The sequence below is a fragment of the Phocoena sinus genome, chromosome 5 (assembly GCF_008692025.1).
Source record: "Phocoena sinus isolate mPhoSin1 chromosome 5, mPhoSin1.pri, whole genome shotgun sequence".
In the NCBI taxonomy this organism is placed as follows: domain Eukaryota; kingdom Metazoa; phylum Chordata; class Mammalia; order Artiodactyla; family Phocoenidae; genus Phocoena; species Phocoena sinus.
This window is the reverse complement of record NC_045767.1, coordinates 84,806,136-84,826,529: the sequence shown is the minus strand read 5'-3', so window position 1 is coordinate 84,826,529 and position 20,394 is coordinate 84,806,136. Positions and strand designations below refer to the sequence as shown.

The window sequence follows — 20,394 nt, the reverse complement described above, 5'->3', positions numbered from 1 at the left end:
TTCATGCCTCATTGACATGTGTTGTGCTGTATGCCAAGAGCTGGAGCTGAGTTGGGGGCTGAAGTCTTCACAAAAATAAAGTGGCCACCGTGTTCAATAGTTTGGATAAGATGATTCAACTCCAAAGAAACACTGCGAACATCAGACATATCTGTGTTTTGGCTCCTGTTGCCCTGACTAACTGTCTTATATCTAGTAATGGCAGTTGCCTGGCAAGCAGGAACTTGATATGCTGATTCTAAAATTCATATAGAAGAACAAAGGGCCAATAATAGTCAAGACATATCTGAGGAAGGGTAAAGGTATGTGGACTGCAGAGAAAATGAGCAGATGTGAGGTATCACTATGAAATCCACTTCCATCTCACTACGTTATGCAAGAGTCAGGCTGTCCAGGTGGAGATCGCTGACCAGCTTGAGGTCAGTCCACACCTGCCCCTCATCTACCCAAGTAATGAGGACCACCTGGTTAATCTGATACACTCTCCAGGACATACCGATTTTGCCTCTGAACTATAAACTGGTTGCATTTGTGATGGGTACATAACTGGTAAATGTGATGGAAGCAGTCTGTCTGCAGACATAAGAAGTTCTGTGACAAGTCTGGATCAAAAATATTCATCTAGGTTTAGTGATTAGTGAATGAGATTACTTGATAGTGGAACTGAAATTCACTCCACAAGAGGCTTATTCTCATCTTACGCATCTTTTAGAAGAGATTAGCGCACTCACAGGAGCTCTTTTACTTCTAACATCCCAGAAGGAGAGCAGAGAGAGAGATTAAATTGCAAGTGAATCCAAATTCTGAACAAAGAAGGCAAGAATATTACTGAAGCACTGGCTTAGAGGATATGGATACTTTTTAATGTTACCTTTCCCAGATTAAAGAAATATGGTTACCAGTGCATTGGATGGGTGAGACTTTGGAATTGAGCTCCTTGACAAAATCTAGTCAAAAGACTAGCATCAAAAAGGAAGTTTTTTTTGAAAACCTGTGAGAAGATTATTAGATGACTATAAAGAATAAGAAAATTAGGAGGATTGATCAGGCAAAAGGAATGAAATTTTTTACTTATAAAGTTGATCCTGGAAAATATATGTAGTTTATATGATGCTGTCTTGAAAAAGAACAAAGAAAAAATTAATAAACTAGTAAGTTCTTTAGGATAAAATATTGGAGCCCAGAAGGCAACTCATTTAGATACTAATGTTCAGAACAATGCCATTTACTGTCAGTGGCCACCATATCCCAAACTGTTCTTGCTATAGTGTGTCAGAAACATTATAGCTTGCTTAATATTATAGCCAAGAGAGTGGAGAAATTAATGGGCACAAGAGGACAAATGTTTGATTCTCTTCCACAAGAAACCCAGGCACTGAAATCAGCTTTTTTGAGATGTAGAAGGGAAGACAATCCTCCAGTTATAATCTTTGTTTCCAACATATTTCCAGTTGGTGCTGAGGTTTTCCCTCACAAGCCATGATCTCTCACTCAAGAAGAAATCTGACATGAGGATGTGAGACAAAGGCACATGCAGAAGCTGGCAGCAGTTCAGGGGCAGGTGTCTTTCTAGCCCACCCCAAATGGGAGTGCCCATGAAACAAATCTAAAGAGAGAAGAGTCAAGAGGTGATGGGCAAAAGATGGAGATTATGACGTCTAAACCTGTGTTTTAGGAGGGAAACAATCAAGTATGTTGTATTTCATATGGCTTGAAGAGGAAATAAAAGAAAGATGGCCCAAGGACGGTCAGCTTGAACTTTTGCAACAGGTACCGTTAGGTTTCTCAGTTCCAGCAGATGTCCTTCCCCAAGTCCTCACATGACATTTTGTATTCTTAAGAACACAGATCTTCTGATTAGAATGTAACTAGGAACTGGAAAATCTAGAGGGGCTATCTCTAAGAACAGGAGGCCTACAAGACTTTGTGGTGATTTCTGCAATACTGTGTAGCTTGCCATCCTGCCTACCATTTATTCCACTCAACTTTGTAGCCACCCTTATTGTCAGGGTTGCCGTTGAATAAAGACCCCCCAAGTGAAATGCCCCACCTCATCAAAGAAATGAAGCTGTTAAACCAAATGACCCCTTGGAATTTAATTCAGGAAATTGAGCTGAGGGCACATTTTAGTTACAACCAGAGAAATCCACATGCAACAATGCCTGATGACTTAAAAGAAAAAATTGTAAAGATTCAAAATCAGTGTACCTGAACCCATTATTCTATTCAGAAAAACAATCATAAAACCTTCAAAAGTTGATATGGTAAATGAATAAATAGTCAATCAACAAAAAATTACAGTCATACACAGAACAAAAGAAAGCAAAATCCATGAAGGAATCCAGGTTGACTCATGTGCTAATCACCAAAACAACTTTCAATAAATTTGTCATGCTCAGTGTGAAGAAGTCAGTCAGATTCTGGAAGAAAATAGTGATCTGGTTTGTTCTGTGGAGGAACTGACATCCTCAGTGAATCAGGGCAGAAATTAATGATCCACCAGAAGATCTAAGAGGGAATTGTGAATTCAAGGGAAAACTAGAGCAACATCTAACAGGGAGAAAATGGAGGAACACTGTTGGCCAAATCTGGTTGTTTGTCCCAAGAAAATTTGGGTCCAACCTATTAGTCCATAATAGTGAAGCTTTTCAGAACTTGATATGACCAGGCCCAACTGATCAAGTTTCCAAATAAGGCAGTAAATACTGAGATTTGGACAACAGCATTGTGAGTATCTTCCAATCGCAGCCCTCTCTGGACCCATCCTCTCATGGATGCCCTCTCATGGGCATCTGTTTTGTCTTAGAATACGAGCCTTAAGTAACTTCGAGCAACAAGGAGCAAGTGATAAGCAGAATCAAGAGTCAAGTGGTCTATTAAAGGAGAAACAGGGGGAAGATGAAACCTAATCTGGTCAAGATGAAAATCAAGATGGCTGCTCTGAGCCTTTTGAGAAGGGGACTGCTCAGAAAGGAGAAGTGTTACTGCCTGATTGCTGTGGACTCTTCTCAGGACAGCTAACTGCCACCATGAGAGAAGTGTGTGGAGATGTGCTACAAGTGAAACCTTAGTGCCTGCTGGCAGTTATGCACATATGTGGCATCATGCCCAGAGGTAATGTTCTTGGCTTAGTAAGTCTATACTGTCCTGTCAAAGAGAAAAGTTTAAGTGTTTCAAGAAAAAGAAAAGATTAGGCAGACATATTTATCGTTAAGCCTCTGCTGCCCAGGGCCAAAAGCTTTCTTCATGGATGAAATCAGGAAGAAGCCAGCTCACAACTGGTATTCAGCCACTGGGAAATCATTCCAGCAACCTGTCCTGGGTGCCAACCACTGAGGAAAAGTACTTGCACTTTGGGGAAAAGGCTGATTCAGAGAACCCAACATGGAAGTACATGAACATAGTGATAAAGTAGAAAGGTTTTTGTCTGGAAAAGACAAAAGTTTTTGTCTGGAAAAGACAAAAACTTTTTCCATGTGGAGCACATGGAAAAAGCAGAGAACCCTCAGCCAAAATAAGTAACTGATATCTGCAATACTGACTCATGGGCCAAACCTAGTCTCCACTGGTAGCTATTCTACTTGGACCCTTATTGTAGACCATCAGGGGTTAACCAAAAGATGCTACAGTTGTTCCCACAATGCTTGACATCACAACAGTGACTGAACAGAGTGCTTCTATTTCCGACTTTTGTTCTACATATCACCCTGTATATGGATAATGCTTTCCTGGACATGGCTGACACTCCAGGAAGAGCAAAAGAATCTACTTGGCTTTACTTGGAAGATAAAGAACACCATTTCAGGTGAGTAATACACCTATAACAAAAATAGGGTAACACTATGCATTCAAAAGAAAAGATGAAATTCAAAAAGACTGATAATACCACTTATTGACCAACATATTGAATGACTAGAACTCTGTATAGAGTACAACCTTACCAGATGTACAGAAAGGAAAGGACAAAGATATCCAGCTGTAGGTAGCTAACTGTGGTAGGCAGAACTCTAAGGAAGCTGTATGACTCCCCTCCCTCTGTATAATTCCCTTGCATTGAATGTAACCAGGACCTGTGAATATGATTCAGACCTGTGATAAAATTATGTCATAAGGTAAAGGGATTTTGCAGCTGTAAGTAAGGTGCCAAATCATTTGCATTTGAGGTAATCAAAAGGGAGATTGTCCTGTGTGGGCCTGACTTCATTAGTGAAAAGATATGAAAGAGATACTAGGACCTTTCTGAAGAGAGAGAGTCTCCCATTGGCTTTGAAGAAATAGGCTTCTATGTGTTCTATAGCTGCAAGGAGATGAAACCTGCCAACAACTATAACAGTTTGGAAGAGAACCCCCAGCCTCAGAAGGAAACCCAGCTCCAGCCTACATCTTGACTGCAACCTTGTGAGACTCTGAACGGTGGACCAAGATGAGCCATCCCCAGACGTCTGGGAGATGATAAATATTTGTCTTAAGGAGCTAAATTTGTAATTTATTGTACAGAATACAAATCTAGTACAATAACTAAAGTTTGATGTGCTCACAACAATAGCACACTCTATAAGTTAAGTAATATTATTATTTCCATTTTATTAACAAAGAAACTTGAATCATAAAGAGGTCAGGTCCTATGCTAGTATGTGGTGGAGCTGAGATTGTTACCGTGTTATATTGCCACTCCTCTACTATACAACAAGTTTTCATATTCTAAATAGTTAAAATTTGTTATTTGATGCTATAAAGAAGGAAGAAAAGAAACATTATCTTCTTTTCTATGCTGAGAAATAGAAAATCTGGAATTAAAGCCAAATGATGTGCAGCACTATTAGGATAGGGAAATCTGCAAGAATGAAAGAGGACAATTTTCATCTTATTTTTCTGCTCTTTCTCTATCTCATCTAAAAAATAGTGAATCAATTCATTAGTGTTATTGGCATATACTGGATCTGCATTTCCATACGTCTGCAGTTCTTTTACCAGTATAAATTCTAAGAAACTTGTGAAAATGAGGTCTGAAAAGTTTACCAAGCTAAAGACTAAAATTTGGTAAATATAAATAAATGAGGAACAATATATCCAATTTCATCAATAATGCTGTTATGTATTGTTTATTTTATAAGAGCTAACAATTCATTAGCTAAAATATTTATCATCTTTATAAAAGCAATGCTCTGTGAAAATATTGTGCATTCTACTCATATATGATCAAATGAAATGTCATTTATTGACAAGTAATAATGGCTTTATTAAACTATATTTGTTTCATGGAAACAAGATGAGTTCAGAAGAAAATCAATTTGTAAACATTATCCAACTTAATGAGTTCAATATGCACCTGTATCACACGCATAACTTAGAAAATAAATCCATTTCAAAAACAATTTATTATAGATATACCTTGCTCATTGAAGGTAATCAAGAATGAGAAAATCACAATTTAAAATGGGAGGGGATTCCTAAAGAGTTAGAAGTAAATTATTATAATAATAGAGATTTCTCTCCAAATTATGTCAAATTATAAGATTTCTGATAATTATACATGAAAAATTCTATGGGTTGAGAATACCTTGGGAAAGTTACATGGAAAAAATCCACCATATGATATATTCTCAAGGCTAATAGTAGTCAATACCTTTAAATTTAGTCACACATATTGGGGGGGTCAGAGTAACCCCAATTATTTTTCCCAGACAAATGGGTATAAGATGTTCTCCAAATGCAAAAGCCTTTGAAAATGCTGTGAGCTTGACAGTTATAATTTGAAACACTCACTTTACTCTTTGAAGGAATATCTGGATTAAATAGGCATTTTAAAAATAGATGAAGAAGACAAAAACATTGTGAAGGGTGTTTAGTTTTCATAAGCAATATCTATAGGAAAGTTGGATGATGTTCAAAGAATGGACCAATTTAATATTACTTATTGTTCTCCTGAAAATTTATATTAAATTCAAATATGTTTTAAAATACTGAAGGAAGAGGTTTTGAGTTATATAAGTACTTCCAAATAAGTACTTCTTTTTATTTTGAGCTTTATTCTAGCATGAATTTCAGCCTATTCACCTTGTATTTTAAGAGATGATACCTTTGATATCAAATCAACAATCAAAGGTTGAAATTTATTTGCTAATCATGAATTGGCCTATACACATTTGTCCATTTAGTTATTCTTTTGATTCAGCTGAGAAGCCTGGGGTTTTCTTTGTTTGTTGAAGACACATAAATCTTAAGCACTGTCTACCTGCTATCTGAATAGAGATGCTCTCCTATCCCTCACCCCAGCTACTAACTTTGCGTTCCAGTCTCTTCACTATTTCAACTCCCGAGGTCTTGAAGAATAATGTAGAACTTATTGCCATAATACCTCTCTGAAAGTCACCTAGAGTATTCAATTTTGCATCACTCAGAAATTTCTGAAATATTTTCTTTAGTTCTGTTTCCCTCTCAATGCTTTCAACCTTGGCTTACACTATACCCTCAATCCTTTCTTCTATTACTGATATGTGTTTTTACATACACTGAATCTCTGTGTCTGTAGTCCAATCCTGATTCCATGCTACTCCCCATCCTTTTGTAATTCTAGCAAAAATATTCTCTAATAAGTAACTTACATGTAATCAAATATTGGAATTTTTAATGAAATATTTATATTTTACCAAAGGAATATTAAATAGTTGAATATAACCCCAACTTTTATTTGAATAGATCATGACAGGTAGAACTTTTGTTATGTAACTCTACCCTTAATGGTCTTTTACATCAAAATCTAAACTCTAAGCTCTCAGCTTTATAGAGCTTGGTATTAGTTTTTTTCATTCATCTATTTAATCCTATTTCTTGGTTTTCCCCACTGTAATCTCTTTGTCTCTTTTTGGAACTTGCTTTTGCTACATTCAGCATGGATGACAGACACTGTGCTTCATACGTGACCCCTAGTTAGGAAGGAATTCCTTTTATTCTATGAAGTATACAAATTCTACCTGCTATGCTAAGTTCAGCTCAGCTTTTACATAGCCTACAAATTCAAAATGTATTGTTCCAGTCAAGAATAATCTTCAAATATCTTGAGCTAGTAACTGTTGCTACACTACTAACAAAATCAATTATTTTCTAATATTTTGGCATCATTAGTTTCACATATCTTAACCAAAATAAAAGAACTTCTAAGTTCTAGAAACATGTTTTGCCTCTTTTTTTCTTCCTCAATAACATAGTACTGTGATAACTCATGGTAAAATACACACAATAATAATCCTATTAGGTAAGATTACATATATTTTAACACAAAATACTAAGCAAAATTCCTAGCATGTAAGTGTCAACTAAATATTAGCTAAAAATAGTTCATTCATTCTTGCTCTTGGCTTGATATTGCTAAAACTACTCAGAAAGATACTCATAATTTGGTCACTTTGAAGGTTTAATTTCATACATAAAACTACTTAGGAGTGGATTTTTGCAAGGATGAATATAATATATTCCTGCTATATAGACAATGTAAAGTAATTTTGTCTGAGTTAAAGTTACACAATGCAAGGTGAGAAAGAAGACTTCATTAACAGGTGTACCTTTATTTCTATAACAGTGCTTGGGTCACTTGACCCTCCAGCGCTAACAATCATATCATTTTAACTGTGAATATATAATATACACAGTCTTTAAAATGTTTTAAGATCTGATATAGAAAAACATTATAAATCCTAAATATGGCTCTTGAAAATGCTAACCAAATTGTCTCCCTTATGATTATATTTTTATTCTGTTTTTAACCCTGAAGAGTCCAACATGATTTCTAAGCCATGGTGATAGTGGTGGTAATGGGTGTGTCTGTGTGTGTCTGTGAATGTTGTATACACTGAGACTATCTCTTCTTACTCATCTGACATGAATAAAAGCAAACAATCCCATAGTCATGGATATCTCCCTACACTGGTTTGTTGCCAGTTGACCCACTATGGGTCATAGTATCTGGCTAGAGTTACAACATCATGAATTTTATCAAGAAAAATATTCTATACTTCTATAAGGGTAAAGTGTCTCACCTTTCTCAAGCCACCAACAGCAATCTATTGGCCTGTAATGAATCATACTGTCAAGTCCGACAAGATGAAGAGAATCTTGTTACTTCTAGGTAGCCCTGGTCTGTTTCCGTGATTTGGACCTGATTTGAATATTTAACTTCCTTTTGGAAAAATCATTATGAAATTACCAGAAGCCTTTTCAATTGTACTAAGGCTAACAAAATAATGATATTTATTCAAGGAAAGAACTAGATAAATGAATGTGATATAAATAGTTTGGTCAAAGTAACATTGTGGTCCAGTACCAGTACCTTTAAAGCATCTGGCGTTATTTGATGTGTAAGAAACAGTTCACCAGACAAGCTGGGCCTGCTTTATTTATGAGACTGTTATGTTCTTATGGAACCCTTTTTATGTAAAATGGCATCATTGATTTAATAATAAGAACACTGTTGGAAGAGATGCAACAATATACCATTTCCTCTCTAACAGAATAACAAACATTAGGATTTCCAAGGCAAAATTATTAGTCAATGCTTTCCATCTGGTGGAAGGTCAAGGAAAATGGCAATGATGTAATGTTACCAAACAGCTAAATTTTGTAAGATTTATTCAGCTTTAGATGAGATAAGGTTTCTTTAAGTATCTTGCTAAAGGAGGTAAGGAAAGGCCTAGATTTTGCAATTATTTCAAACCTCCCCTTAAAGTCCTTTCAAGGAAATTCTAAGGAGCATTTAGAGAAATACCCTTTATCACCAAAGTCTTTTTTAAAAAATGAGATTTTTCTTATTATACTATATGGGACCAAATTTGCAGAAATATTCAATAGCATTATCATTTAAATTTACTGTAGCTATTTTGTCCTTTACAATTTGACATGTGCACGTTTTGATTATTCCACTAAAATAATTAAAGAATATGTTAAAAATGAAGATTCTATAACCACGCTGACTGAGGTCTGATCCTGGCTGGGACACTTACTTGCTGTGTGACTTGGATCTAGTGGAATATTTCTGGGCTTCAGTTTATTCATCCTACCCCAGAGAGTAGGATGTGATGACACATGAATTAGTTCTTATATAGAACTTTGCTCACTGACTAATGCATGCTTGAAAGTTAAATGTCTAGCTACTTTTGCCATTATTATTAAAATTATTTCATCACAATGCCAATTGATGGGGTTAATAATTTTGTTGTCTATTTTCTGGAGATTTAACTCTTCCCTTTCTATGAAAAAAAACAGACCAGATAAAGGCTAGAGTTCTTTTATATCTTAAAATATTTCTTCTTGATTATTTATATGGAGGGTTGAAAGTAGCAGACCCTTAAATTACAAAATGCAGAATATAAGTAAAGAGATGGAATTCAGGATATTCTGAACCCAGAACTTCAAATAATAATGTGAATTAATATCTATTATTCTGATCTCAGGTTCTTAGATATACAGTCACTCTAGTGTAACAAATATGCTTTAAACAAATTGTGAGACATTAAATGTGATTTTTTAAAAATAAATTATACTTTATAGTATACTACACCAAACATAACTTTAGTGTACTAAACTAAATATTACTTCCAGTATTCAACTTGAATAGGATATCCAATGTTACAATGAGCTTGTAAAATATATACAGTTAGCCATGTGCTAACTGACAACAGTGGAATTACAGTTTGATACACATCATTTTAGTGTATCTTTGATGTGATGTGGTGAATTTTGTTGATAATAAAGGAAGTCTTATATGCTCATCAGTTTCTGAGCACATTCCAGCAGAAAGTTATCTACCTTCATTCACTTAAATACACTAAGAGAAAACTTACTTCTTGGTGAAATTTATGGATTTCATTTTTATATTGAATAAGTGATTCCCTTAAAAATTGATTTATTTAAAATTCCATGCAATCATGATTACTCTGTTTTCTGGAAAAGTAGAATAATTTAATCACTATTTGTCATGTTTCTCATTTCCCTAGAATTATTTTTCAAGAAAAACAATTATTAGTTCTTTCAAACCTTATGCATATGAAGTGTTTCTGTATCCTTCATTGTCTTGTTTGTTCTGTGGATGCAATCCTATTTGTGATCCTACATTTTGAAGATAATCTATCATATATTGTCTGTTTAGTGCAGGGCATAGAGTTCTTCCTTACCCTAAGCTGCTTCAACTATGGATTGTGGACTCAGGTTAACCTATTAGTCAAATGGAATTCCTGGAACTTTTGTTCATGAACTGATATGATTCCAAGGCTTCTCCATTCTACAGTTGAATTTGCTTCTTGAAACAATTGCATATGTGAATATTTCTATTAACTTGCACTCTTCAGCTTTGTCACATTCTTTCCTCCCCAAAATATTATTTTTATACTGAATCATACTATTTAAAACCTGACATTTATTGAGCACTTACTAATCCACAGACACAGTACTAAGCAATTATCTCATTTAATATTCAAAGTCATCATATACAAAATATTCTGTTACTATTTTCACTTTTATTTAATTATGTGGCCTCAGATTTTTGCCACCTGAAAATTTGGTAAGCCTATCTTAACTCATCTTGTAAGCCACTAATAAAAAATGTTTAACAAGTGAAGAGTAATCACAGAATTACTTAATATTCTACCAAAGATGGCCCTCAACTTAAATTCAAGTAGATTCAGATTTACCTACTTTCTTGATACCTCTGCCTGGATGTGTCATGGATACTCCAAACTTAAATGTTCAAAAATTTACTGGTCGACTTCCTCACTTCTTCTCAATTTACCCCCAGTTTCTCAAGCCATAACACTTGAAGTCAAAATCCTGCCTTTTTACTGCCTGAGTGAATTCTTATTCTGTCCACTTCTTGCTATCACCATTGCTACTGTTCTAGTCCAAGTAAGTAATTTCCACATTGTCTCTTCCTGTCAGCCAAATCCATGCTCAGGACTGCAGCCAGAATGATCTTTTAAAGAGAAAAATCCCTGAATATCACTTCCTTTCTTAATACCTCTCAGTGTTTTCAGTGCTATTAGAATAGAATTCATTTATAAGATGAGCTTTAAAATCCTTCAAAATCTGCCTTTTCTTGCTTTTTGTTCTCTGGACACATAGACTTATTTAAATTCTACAAAATATATCCTCACTTGTCTTCAGTCTTTCAACTATAACGTTTCCTTTCTCCTCATTTTCTTCCTCTCCTTCCTTCTGTTCTAGGCATGAAGCTAGGCACAGAGCATGAATTAGTGAATAAAACATACACTGCCCTTAAGGAACTTACATTCCAATTTGAGAAGATAGAAAATAAGTAAATATACCAGTAAAAATATGGTTTACCAAATTTTCTTCTTCTACTACCTTTCATGACTAAGGTGTACTGATATTCTATGTGAGAGCTTAAACATCACTTCCTCATGGAAGCTTGCCCTGACCCTGTAGATTGTTACTCCCTTATCTTATGTGGGAACAACATCCCTCATATTTCACTTTTAGCACATCATATTGATATTTGTCATGATTTGTTTAAGGTATGTTATCCCTAATCACCAGGAAACTCCATGAAGGCATAGCTTATAACTAACTGTCCACTAGTATATCCTCAGACTGGGAAAGTAATTGATAGCTCCTTACTAAATGACTGACTGATCAACTACAAAGTGAATACAAAACCACATACTTTGCACTTCAACCAAATGCTTCCACCATTTTCTGCAGATTAACTCTGCAGAAATCTAAAGACTTCTTTTTTTTTGTTAGAAGAATGTCTTGATGGAAAAGGATCAGGAAAAGAGTGTTTCATCATATTAGATAAAAATGCATATTAGAAAGTCTCCATAATCAGAACAGTGTTGTACTTCTGCCAAGATAAATGACCAATGAATGAGATGAATGGAATTAAACATAGCTAACAGTACTTCATATATGTTCAATTTTAATTACAAGAATTGTCAAGATTTCACATCAAAGATAAAATAATAGATTATTAAAAACACAATGTTGCAACAACTTACTTTTTGAGGAAAGATCTTAAATGTCTATTCACAGTATAAAAATAAATCCCATTTTTCTTTTTTTTTTTGAGGTACGCGGGCCTCTCACCGCTGCGGCCTCTCCCGCTGCGGAGCACAGGCTCCAGACACACAGGCTCAGAGGCCATGGCTCACGGGCCCAGGCGCTCCGCGGCATGCAGGATCCTCCCAGACCGGGGCACGAACACGTGTCCCCTGCATCAGCAGGCGTACATCTCAACCATTGCACCACCAGGGAAGCCCCCATTTTTCAAATGAAAATATATTCCATATGGTTTAGTTTAGCTGATTTCCTTTTTCTTTTTTAATTGGGATTATTTATAATTTTATCAAATGCTATTTTTCAGCCTCCCATCTCCTTGAGGGTCATGTCCTTAGAGTTTCTTTCATATCCAAGACTATGTTGTCCTATTCCCAATTTATTCTAAATACACTTATGCTCCCATTTACTTCTATTCTGAACTTTTAAATAACTTGGATTATGTTATCCAGATTCCTATTAATCTTCTCTATTTGGTTCCCCACCCCCCCACCAGTTCCAGAGGTTTAATCCTTTGAGGGGAACTATTTCTCTGGTTTTCATGAATTTCAGGAAATTCACTCAGAAAAAACCCACCTTCTCTCTGCTACTCAGTCTTTCTCAAGGGTGGAGGGACTTATTTGTTAAGTGAATTAGGGAGGATTTGAGCGTACTGACGTGAATATGTCTGTGCCTCTATTTTGTATCTGCCTGCCTGCAAATAGTGAAGTCTAGTTTGCTCCTTGCTCTGAGGTACTGAAGTAATTGGCTAAGACCCTCAATGTGGGGCCTGTGGTGTCCTACTGAGCCAGTGACATAGAGGAGGGAAGAAAGGATGGCCTTAAGGCTGTGTATTTCCATAACATATTAGCAAGCACTTTCTTCACAGGTCAAAAGTCGTGACTTCCATTCAGCTATTTATAACAGTAAAGCTACTATTTTGATCAAAATTTTCTGTGTCCAATTCAGAAATAGAAATAAATAATAGGCTATTACTTTTTTGGCCTTTATACAATCCTGAAAAAATCTATCCTTAGTCTCTCTTACCTTATTTTAGGCCTAATCAAATGTTTAATTAGGCTTCCTCTATACTTCTAAGTCCACTTGGGACATCGATTGACATCCTACAACTAGATTTAGTACAATTCTTCTTGTATTTGAAGAATCCTTTGTAGGCATTTTATTTCTGTTCTAAATGCCCTTCTTCCCACCCCAATTTTGGTTATTGTTCTACAAATTTTCCATATCAAACTGTGGTTTAGTATATTATCTGATATCAAGCTGCCTGGCTTCATATACTACTTCTATTGTTACTGGCTGTGTGAACTTGGACAGGTTTCATCACCTGTGCAATGAATATGAAAACAACACATCACTGCTGTTATTTTGCTGACTGAGATAATATGTAGAGGATTTCTGACATGTAATAGGCATCCATTGTTAGTTAAAATAGCATCATTCCTTTTATCTTGACCCACTTCATTCTCAGAAACCCAAATAATTAGTATCACCTGAAGATGTATAATAATATAGCTATTAGGCCATGTGTATCTATTTTGTAAATCTTCAAATATTTGCTTTATGTCAAGTACTCTTTTAGAAGCATGGATGTTAGCAGAAGATACATTCAATAACTATCCTAATGGTTGAAGTTCATCATTATAAATATAAGTTGTCTTTGGTATTAGGAAAGCATCACCCATATAAAAATACAACTTATTCAACATATCATTAATCATCCATGTAATCATTAAACATCATTTAATATTAATTACTTGAAGGAGGCTTTTGGAGATGACAAAGTTTGTGCCTTCTCCTCAAGTTGCTTATAGACAGAACAGGAATGTAAATGGTGTCAATAGAGGAGCATAGCTAAAGTACTATTGGGGTTCCAGTTCAAGATGGTGACAGAGGAAGATCCTAAAATCACCTTATCCAACAGATACACTGGATATACAGCTATATATGGAACAATTTCCATTGAAAAAAACCCTAAAAACTGGTGGAGCAACCCCTTCACATCAAGCAAATGAGAAGGACTCCACATCAAAGTTGGTAGGAGAGGCTGAGGCACAATCTCACCTCTCATCTCAGGAGGTAACTCAAAACCCAGAGCTTCTCCTTGAAGAGTGAAGGGTTTATGCCCCATATCAGGTAACCCAACTTCTAAGACCTGTCCCTGAGAGACAATTATACACCAATAAATTAGACAACCTAGAAGAAATGATAAATTTCTAAAGCATACAACCTTCCAAGACTGAATCATGAAGCAGTAGAAAATCTGAACAGACCAATTACCAGTAAGGAGATTGAATTGGTAATTTAGAAGCTTCCTATAAACAAAAGCCAGGACCAGTCAACTTCACTGGTGAATTCTACCAAACAATCAAAGAAGGATTAATAGCAATCCTTGTCAAACTATTCCAAAAAATAGAAGAGGAGGGAACACTCCCAAACTTATTTTATGAGGCTAGCATTACCTTGATATCAAAACTAGACAGATAACATAAAAAAAAAATTACAGGCCGATATCTCTGATGAACATAGGTGCAAAAATCCTCAACAAAATATTAGCAAACAAAAATCAACAAGGCAATAAAATGATCATACGCCACGATCAACTGGGGGATTTATTCAAGGGATGCAAGGATTGTTCATATGCACATATCAGTCTATGTGATAGACCACATTAAAAAAATTAAAGAATAAAAATCACATGATCATCTCAATAGATGCAGAAAAAGCTTTTGACAAAATTCAATGTTCATTTATAATAAAAACTCTCAACAAAGTGGGTATAGAGGGAAAGTACCTTAACATAACAAAGGCCATATATGACAATCCCACAGCTAACATAATATTTAATGGTGAAAAACTGTAAGCATTTCCTCTAAGATCAGCAACAAGACAAGGATGCCCATTCTTATCCCTTTTATACAGCATAGTATTGGAAATCCTAGCCAAGCAATTTAGGCAGGAAAAGTAAATAAAAGGCATGCAAAATGGAAAAGAAGATGTAAAACGGTCACTATTTACAGATAACATGGTACTATATATAAAAAACCTTAAAGATTCCACCAAAAAATCTGTCAGAAATAATAATTCAGTAAAGTTTCAGGATACAAAATCAATATACAGAATTTTGTTGTTTTTACACATTAATAAATAACTATTAGAAACAGAAATTAAGAAAACAATTCCAAGTTCAAATGCATTAAAAGGAATAAAATACCTAGGAATAAATTTAACCAAAGAGGTGAAAGTCCGGTATACTGAAAATTATAGACACTGAGGAAAGAAATTGAAGAAGCACACATAAATGGAAAGACATTCCATACTCATGAATTAGAATAATTAACATTGTTAAAATGCCCATACTACCCAAAGCAATCTATGGATTCAATGCAATCCCTGTGAAAATTCCAATGACATTTTTCACAGAAATAGAACAAATAATTCTAAAATTTGTATGAAGCCACAAAAGATTCCAAATAGCCAAAGCAATCTTGAGAAAGAACAGAGCTAAAGGCATCACATGCTCTGACTTCAAACTACATTACAAGGTCATGGTAATTAAAACAGGATGGTTCTGGCACAAAAACAGACACATAGATCAGTGGAATAGAATAAAGAGCTCAGAAATAAACCTACACATATATGGTCAAGTAATTTACAACAAAGGAGTCAAAATATACAGTGGGGAAAGAATACCTCTTCAATAAATGGTGCTGGGAAAATTGGACAGCCACATGCAAAAGAATGAAACTGGACCACTATCTTACACCATACTCAAAAATTAATTCAAAATAGATTACTTGAAAGTAAGACCTGAAACCATTAAATTACTAGAAGAAAACTTAGCTGGTAAACTTCTTGACATAGGTTCTGGTGATGATTCTTTAAATCTGACACCAAAAGGTAACAAAAGTAAAAATAAACAAGTGGGACTACATCAGTCTCAAAACCTTCTGCACAGCAAAGGGAACCATCAACAAAATAAAAAGGAAACCTTCTGGATGGTAGAAAGTATCTGCAAATCGTATATCTGATAAGGGGCTAATGTCCAAAATATATAAAGAACTTATGAAATTCAATAGTAAAAATCCCCATGATTTAAAAATGATCAGAAGATCTGAATAGACATTTTTCCAAAGAAGACATACAGATGGCCAACAGACACATGAAAAGATGCTCTTCATCGTTAATCATCAGGAAAATGCAAATCAAAACCACAATGAGATATCACCTCACACCTGTTAGAATGGCTTTAAAGGCAAGAAATACCAAGTGTTGTGAGTATGTGGAGAAAAGAAAACACTTATATACTGTTGGTGGGAATGTAAATTGGTGCAGCCACTATGGGAGACAATAAAGAGCTTTCTCAAGAATTTAAGAATAGAACTATGATATGATCCACGAATTCCCCCTGTAAATACCCAGGGTATTTACCTGAAGAAAATGGAAGCAGTAATTTGAAAAGATATCTGTACCACCATGTTAATTGCAGCATTATTTACAATAGGCAAGATGTGGAAACAACCTATGTGTCTATTGCTGCACAAATGAATAAAGAAGTTGTGATACACCCCCCCACACACACATATACATACAATGGAATATTATTCAGCCATAGGAAAGGATGAAATCTTGCCATATGTGACAATGTGAATGGACCTTGAGGGCCTTATGCTAAGTGAAATAAGCTAGAAAGAGAAAGACAAATGCCATATGATCTCTCTCATACATAAATAAATAAATAAATGAGCACATAGATATAGCAAACAGATTGGTGGTTGTCAGAGGTGGGGGAGTGAGGTGGTAAGATAAATGGATGAACTGTTTTTGTTTTCATTTCTTACTTCAATTTATTTAATTGAATAAAATTCAATTTATTTAACTGAATAAAATTCAAGTTATTTAATTGAATTTTTAAAAAAGTAATAAATAAATAAAGTGGTTTCTCCTTTTCCCAGGATTCTCCCTCAAATATAGCAGAAGTGGCTTTACCAACAAGGAAAGGAGGAAGGCTAGAAAGAACCTTGAGGTACTGGATTGAAATTAGAAATATTGGTATAAACTCATGCCATATATATACATGTGTGTGTCAGTATGTGTGTATACAGTTAGATATAGAAATTGTTACAGATGTATGTATGCATGAATGTCTGTTTATACATACATAATTATGTATATGTGTATGTATATCTATGTGCACACACACTGTATGTGTGTGTGTGTGTGTATGCACAGATATACATACACATTTTTCTGACCACTGGGGTGTCATTTCTGGAAACATCTAGTCATTTTAGATTAAAATAACAATAACTACAGCAAAAACAAGAGCATCACTTTGTGAGAAGACAAGTAAATAGCAAGTGATATGAAAGTACTTTTTAATGGGTAAAATATATATTTCTTCCACTTGGCATCTAACATAAAACATATATTAGCGGGCTTCCCTTGTGGCGCAGTGGTTGAGAGTCTGCCTGCCAAAGCAGCGGACACGGGTTCGAGCCCCAGTCCGGGAAGATTCCCACATGCCGTGGAGCGGCTGGGCCCGTGAGCCGTGGCAGCTGAGCCTGTGCGTCCGGAGCCTGTGCTCCGCAACGGAAAAGGCCGCAACAGTGAGAGGCCCGTGTACCGCAAAAAAACAAAACAAAACATATATTAGCTTTGGGTAACATTTATCCTACGAATCAACTGCTATTATTTTAAATTATGTGTTATTTCAAACATTTAATTATTTAAGCCCCGTTTTCCAAATTTTTTGTTTTTTGTTGTCACATCTAGGAAACAATTCTTTTGTCAATGAAAAATAGCAGTAGCAGCTTGCAAGTCAGAATGCAAAAGAATAGAATTTCTGAAACACTCAATTGCCAGAAAAAAATCCTTTGACATATTTGTATTTTCTTTGCCATCTATCAACAACACTTCAATGAATAAAGACACAAAACTTTATTATCTACTTAGAAAAATTACTTGTTTACAGAAAGCCTGTAATCGGATCCTAAATATATTAGTGCCTGAGAGTCTTTTGAAGCAATTTTCATGATGCAGGAAGATAGTCTCGTAATTTGAAACTTCAGTTTTGTTTGAGGATTTCAAATGTGCCAAATGTCATATAAAACCATAGACATTGTTGAATTATGGCCAATTTGTTGCCTTACCTTGGGATTTCAAATGCCATTTTTCTTTTAAGTAGGAATAATAAGAGGGAGATCCATTTGACCTGAACCAATGCACCATTTTAAACAGCACATGCTGTCATCTTGCATGCAAAGTCTTCCTTAGGTGGAAAACTGAAATCACACATTGTATGGAATTTATTGAAGGGAGATCTAAAACACAGTTGTTTATCAGGGTTTCTAGTTGTGAGGTTCTTTGAAGTCTTGAGGACAGCAGTTTGTTTCCAGTGAATTCGGGGGTGAAAATGGTGGGTCATATCTCACTGGTATTTCTTTTCTTTCAGAGGAACCATTATATAAAGATTAGAAACAGATTTCTCTGCAAGAGTCAAAGTTGAAACTGAAATAAAACAGATGCTTCTTATGGATAGGATGAAACTTTGAGTATTTTAGGAACACAGTAGTTTGTTCTACAATTCTGGATATACTAAAATATATCTATATGAAGACTTTGGATAAAAGGTGATATTTTTATTAAAAATTATGTTTTAATAATATGGAAGATACTATGTGTTGGTACACCCAACAGCCATGCTCTCATGCTCCGTCTTTGATGGAAGACTTTCTTCCAAAACTCTAGGATCTACTGATTTTTTGCCTCTGCTGCTATGAGCAACATGGAACTACTTATAATCCACAGTAGGTTCTAGGTAATAAGACTAGTACTTTGACATGGGAATGCATTGATTAATAAAGTGAGTGTAGCAAGTGCTGTGCCACAAATGAGGTGACTAAGAATAATTTAATTCTTACCCAATGATCAGTTGCTTTTCTCAAGACCATAAATAGTTGGCAGAATTTTAATTGAAGCTATATTATGTTGAATTACATTCATACACTTAATTTTTGTTACATATCCAGAATATATGAAGTTCCACCTCTGTCAAAAGCTGTAGTAATCATAATTTCTATCTCATTCTTCACATTTTCCCTTACAAGAATCTAGAGAATTGCTTTGAAATTTTCTTAATATTTGATAAAGAAATTAATTGATGAAGATAAACTAATTTTCTTCCTTTTGTTCTACGTTTTATTTCTACATTTGATCAAAATGCATTAAGGACTTCCCTGGTGGCACAGTGCTTAAGAATCTGCCTGCCAATTCAGGGCACAAGCGTTTGATCCCTGGTCTGGGAAGATCCCACATGCCACAGAGCAATTAAGCCCATGTGCCACAACTACTGAGCCTGCACTCTAGAGCCCGAAAGCCACAACTACTGAGGCCACGTGTCACACTACTGAAGCCCGTGCACCTAGAGCCCGTTCTCCGCAACAAGAGAAGCCACCACAAAGAGAAGCCTGCACTCTGCAACATAGAGTAGCCCCTGCTCGCTGCAACTAGAGAAAGCCCGGGCACAGTAACAAAGACCCAATGCACCCAAAAATAAATTAATTAATTAAAAAAAAGAAAAATTTTAAAAATGCCTTAGATTTTGCATTTGTTGAGTCACAGGAATATTATACCTAGTTCTTACTATTTTCATTTTTATATCTCAAGTGAATATGCAGTTAATTAATAATATTGATGTTTTATAAGTCAATTACTTTATAAAGTAGTGAGAAGGGGAAAATAAAAGGAATGTAATGCATAGGGCCAATTCAAGTGGGCCAATCCAATATATGAAACTTATATTAGGTTGTCCAATATCTTCATTCAAAATTATTTTACTGAGATGAAATCAAGGCAGATAAGTGCCATGGTAATAAGAGTTCATACATTCTTATGTTTGAAAAGTACTTTACAACATCCTTAATTCTTGCAACTATGTATGGTAGTATCCTCCTTTTACAGATGAAAAAGTTAAAGCTCAGAGTTTTATTAAATTTAACTGGAGTAAAACAGTTAATTAGTGCCTGGGCCTGTTACCCCTCCCTGTCTGACTCCAAAGCAGGTGTTCTTTTAATGGCAACATGGTTCTTCTTTCAAATACAAGCATTGACTAGGAGAAGCAGAAAAACTAGGGAGTGTGGAAGTTTCTAGTGCTGAAAATATCTGGAGGAGAGAGAAAGCACTTGCTTTTGATTTTGTTTTTATGATGTCAAAAAGGGCCTCTGAGACAATTTTAGGAAAGTAAGTTACAGGGTTTTGCTTGTTTGCATTTCTTTTAAAACACCATCAAATAAAACACACATATTAATATGTGCATGTAGATACACATGCACA

The 20,394-nt window shown here is 35.3% G+C and overlaps 1 pseudogene; it reads left to right on the top strand.

Annotated features, from left to right (window-relative positions):
• LOC116753966 overlaps nucleotides 1-3,526 on the top strand; it is a 36,711-nt pseudogene extending 33,185 nt beyond the window's left edge.
• The last annotated feature ends 16,868 nt before the right edge of the window (nucleotides 3,527-20,394 follow it).